Raw genomic sequence first — 5,282 nt, 5'->3', positions numbered from 1 at the left:
AATTGAATCACATGGAGGGAGTTGCCAAATGAATGTTTGCGCTAAATTTTGTCAAAATCCGTCCACCTGTTCTTGAGATATTTCCTTGAAACGAAAGCAGTGACAAACACGGGAGAGGCCAGAGAGATTGCTCATAGAGCTTGGCACTGACGGAGATGGGCGCTTTCTTGATGACCCGACCCGACCAGAGGTTACTATTTGGTGTTTCTTTTTTCCTTTTAGATTATTCCAACCACTTAAAAAGTAGCACTGAATGTAGTACAAGCTACCAAATTTGATATAAATCAAAATCACTGCATACACAATAGCATTTGTATGTGTGTGTGTGTGTGTGTGTGTGTGTGTGTGTGTGTGTGTTCATTCAACTCATTCAAAAGTATAACTCTGAAATAAATATCTCTGAGTTGCCACGAGTTGAAGATTACTACGATGATATATTTTTACCTAATGCAGCTTCCATGTGTTCCCGGGAGCCAAATATGTTTTACAATAATGATGAATAACGATTGAGCAAAAGATGAAAATTGCAATGTGAACTCTGTAGCTTTCATTAATAACGATAATTTTTATAAACATCATTATCAAGAATTCATTGGTAGAAATTCATTCGGTCTCTATTCAGCATCGTTTATAAAGAATGCTGTCTACTGAGCGTCCGAGCTTTCTCGGTGTCAATGATTGTAAAAATCTATTCAAAATAAGTAAAAGATACCAGTGAACTATTACAAAACTTTTCGTGACGCAGCACGAGAGAGAGAGAGAGAGAGAGAGAGAGTCGTGTAATTTTGATCTGGACGTAAAAGGAAAGAACAGAGCATCAAAAAGGGCTCCCTAAACCGTCAGTTTAAATGTTAGTTAAGCCCACACACTTATCTTGCCAGAAGCTACTGAATGGTGCCTTCATAGTTTCTCAGTTAATCAGTCATACGGGTCATGGAGTAATTAAATGACCTCAAGCTGAATTTTGTCTTGTCGCTTTACCGCTCTTTCAGATTGCAAAACAATGTTTGAGAATTCGAAATGAACTTTTTGAATGCACTATAATCACGGTTTTATTGCACTAAAATATGGCAATTCTCTGTGGATGTTGCATTCGCTTGCTATAGTTACTGTGAGAGTTATTCCTCTTCAGCAGACCTGAACTTCCCAGCAGTAAAGTAGAGGCGTAATTGCTCCAGCTTATGGACTTCGCGTTATGAATTTAGGGGCCTCGCTGTAATCTCCCGGGCATTAAACTGGGGGACTAACAGGAACACCATTACGCACTGGCAATGAAACAGTCGTAGTACTGGAGCAGTGGTTCTCAACCAGGAGGCCATGGCAAGAATTTAGGGGGGCCATGGTGGGCTGTTGCAAATTATACATTTCTACATAATGTTAGGAATCTGAATAAAAAACAAAAATTTGCATCACTGTCCTGGTAAAGAAAATGTTCTTTTATAATTGATCAAGTTGACAATAAAATTTTGTTACATAATATTGTTAACTGAACTTTTTCCCAACCAAATTCAAAAATGCCATTGTCCGCTAGTTATTTGTAGTCTACTGATGTAAATCTATCAAATATAAGATAATTATGACTGTAGACTTCGTAATAAAGCAAGGGTGTTCTCTTCATCAACATTTTATTTATTTATTTGTTTTTTTTTCCTTTTTTGGCGGCGTGGGATTGGGGAGAAAAATGAAGGGGAGCCACACGAATGTTGAGAATTCATGAAAGGGGGAATGGAGTGAAAAAGGTTGAGAACCACTGCACTAGTGTCCATGGTCAGTGGCTTTTCTCTTCAACAGAGAGTGTCTTGCAACAGAACATGTAGTCCTAGGAAAACTCATTCTTAACGTACCATTTACTTCTGGATTTTGGCACAAGCCAGCTAATGCGCTGCATCAAGGGTCAACTGTTTCTACTGTTGTTAAGTCTTCCTCAGAATCTGAAATGCTGTCTCTGGTTCGTCTGTTCTCAAGTCATTGCACAGAACTGACGAGACGCAGTTCCGGAATTTCGGGAGCGACTGGGATACGATCCTTAAAAAAGAAGCAGGCTTACTATCGGACATACTATAACTGTGAATGTGTACGGAATGTAGCCGTGCCTTTTACGTCCCAAACGCTCCTTTGAATAAATCGACACCTAAAAACAAAGCAAAAACAAAATTTAAGAGACAAGGAATTGCAATAATCGAATGATATTCAGAGTATTTAAGGTATCAAAACTGCCATTTCCTCTTATCCCTTTTTATTGATATTTGGCAGGGCTGCCAGAGCGACGGAGATGATACGGAAAGACTTTAATTCCAATAAGGCATAACTTTCTCGACAAATGGAAATCAAATTTGTTTTAAAAGCTATTGCAAACATCAACGAGAATTGAAAAGTTATTAAAACAATTGTTGATTCTTTGTAAGACTCATTCACTTCTGTCACTCATTTAGCTTATTTTTACGTAAGAGGCTTACGAAACACCCATTGTAATTTTAATTTTCTCATCTTCGTAGAGCATAAACCTAATTTGGAGCGACAAGTATTAGACAGGTGTCAAATTCAAATGTAATACACGAGGTTATTCCAGTGTTATTAAGAATACCTCTTCTAACTTTTCATTTTTTTTTTTATGAAAACGTTAATTCCTGACAAGGAATTTAGAATTTTCATATGAAACATGACTAATATCGCTCTTTATGATTTTTTATTATTTGTTTTGCTGGCGACAACCACCCTTAAGTCAGCCACCATAAAATAAATGCTAAAACTAAATTGACTGAGAAACATCACTCATACTTTAGAAAACAGATATATTAGATTCTCTATTAGCAGTTTCTTAGCTAAGAACAACTTCGTCATCCTTCCACTCTGATTATTATTGTTTTTATTCAAATGATGAATGCTATTCAACAGAAACAAAAAACGAAGACATTACTTTCTGGGAGGAAATACATGAAGATGCTTTACTGACAAATGCAAGAGTCTGAGAATTCGGTATTTACAACGGATATCCTTTCGGGAACTGTGTTACAGGCAATAATTCAGTGGCGAATCTACTGGGGGTGTAGGAGGTGCACTGCACCAGGGCCCACTGTGATTGGGGGTCTATCTGGCCCCATCATGATGTCTTAGTAGATTGATTTGGTAGTATATTTGTAAATATGTTTAGGTAATAGAAATAATATGAATATAAATGATGATCATATTAGTACTTTTATTCTTATCTATATTATATTATCATCATCATTATTATTACAACTATTATTAGTATTGTTATTAGTAGTAGTAGTAGTAATACTAATAATAATGATAACAATACTGATAATAGTTATAATAATGATAATGATGGTACTATAGTATAGATAAGAATAAAAGTTATGGTAATAATAATAATACTAAGAGTAATCATTAAATCTTAAAGATGATAATAATGATCATGAAGACAGCGTGACTTCTAATATTTTAATAAGTTTTTGGCATCTTCACACACATACACAGTATATTCGTATATATACACATGTATATATATATATATATATATATATATATATATATATATATATATATATATATATATATATATACACACACACACACACACACATATATATATATATATATATATATATATATATATATATATATATATATATATATACATGTTTATACAACATAGATGCATATATACCGGTATATATACTCACTCATAAATCCTATAAATGTATGTTTTGATTTATTTATGAGCATTAGTTACTGGTAAAGCAAGTAATGGCAATTAATTTTGCTTTTCATGATAGAGACCCACTCAAATAATTTGCACCAGGGCCCATAATGACCTAGTTCCGTCACTGAGAGACATTAACGTTCATTGTAATTTATACCACAAAATTATAACTGACAGCTCAGTATAGGAATCTTCTTGCAATTTTATGAGAAGCGTAGATATTCTCGAGGGTTGTGGGCTTGAAGTTGCCAATCATTTTTTTTACATATATATTATTCAGGACGAACATCCACAAAGCTAGAAACTTCAAAATTCCTACATATAATATTAGTCAAATGGCTTACATTTTAAAACAGTACGTAATAATGGAACTTTGGTTAAAACAAGAGCTACTTGAGACACCCCAATGGCTAACCAAAAAAGGTTGGAACCCCAAATCGATGTGTCACTTTATTAGGAAACAAATAAGAACAGGAGGTTTTACAAGCGCCTCAGTGGCGTGGTCGGTTAGGTCTTGGCCTGCCACCTCGGTGGCCGCGATTTCGATTCTCGAGCATTCCACTAAGGGGTTAGAGATGTGTATTTCTGGTGATAGAAGTTCACTCTCGACGTGGTTCGGAAGTCACGCAAAGCCGTTGGTCCATGCAACGTAAAAACGCCATACAAACAAACAAAAGAGGGTTCACAGACTTTTGGTGACCTTTCTCTCAGTGAAGCATTGCTAATAAAGCTTTCTTGTCCTGGTTTATCACAGCTCATAATGTCTCTCTAGCCTTCTCAGATATATAAGATGTTTAGAGCGATTTCTTTTTTTATACCACGCATGAGAGACAACATCATTTCACAAATGTTGCAGAAGGATATCAATGTATTGAACGGAGCTAATGAGCAAAAACATATTTGTTTCTTTCATTTTAAGATTTTATGATAAGTATTATATTCCAAAACATTACATAATTTTGCACGTCTCTAACAAATTGTTTGTATAATTACTTTTTTTTGTTAAGTTTTCATTTATACCTTTCCTTCTTAATATATTTTTTTAAGTGATAAATGTATCACAGATATATTCGGTAATTATCAAAATAATCCAAACTATGCCAACATGTGTAACATTTTGCATATTCCAAAGAGTGGTCTTAACATTCAAGTTTTTGTGTACTAATCTCATAAATCCTAATAAATGATAAAAAAAAAAACTTGTCCAACATCCAAGTATTTGATAAATAATATGCATAGAAGCTGCTTCGTATACAGAAATGTGGGTGAAGATTACTTTCCAATTAATACACATGAGTGCCGAGGACAAAGGTCTGCGTAATTTGATATTTATGCGAGCGCGTAGATGCGAGATTGAGAATACTTCATGATTATCTGATTAGTCTCGCTCCGCGGGGTGATGATTACGTAGAAGAGACATTCCCGATTTCTTTATGGTGAAATGAAGGTTTACATTTCAACGAGGTACTGATCACTCACGTTTGTCATTTATTCTCTCTCTCTCTCTCTCTCTCTCTCTCTCTCTCTCAACCTAGCTGAAATCCACAACAGCTCATCAACAACACGCACATATGTG

This window comes from Macrobrachium nipponense, chromosome 14 (assembly GCF_015104395.2).
Source record: "Macrobrachium nipponense isolate FS-2020 chromosome 14, ASM1510439v2, whole genome shotgun sequence".
In the NCBI taxonomy this organism is placed as follows: Eukaryota; Metazoa; Arthropoda; class Malacostraca; order Decapoda; family Palaemonidae; genus Macrobrachium; species Macrobrachium nipponense.
The sequence above is the reverse complement of the archived record's forward strand: the minus strand, read 5'-3'. Positions refer to the sequence as shown.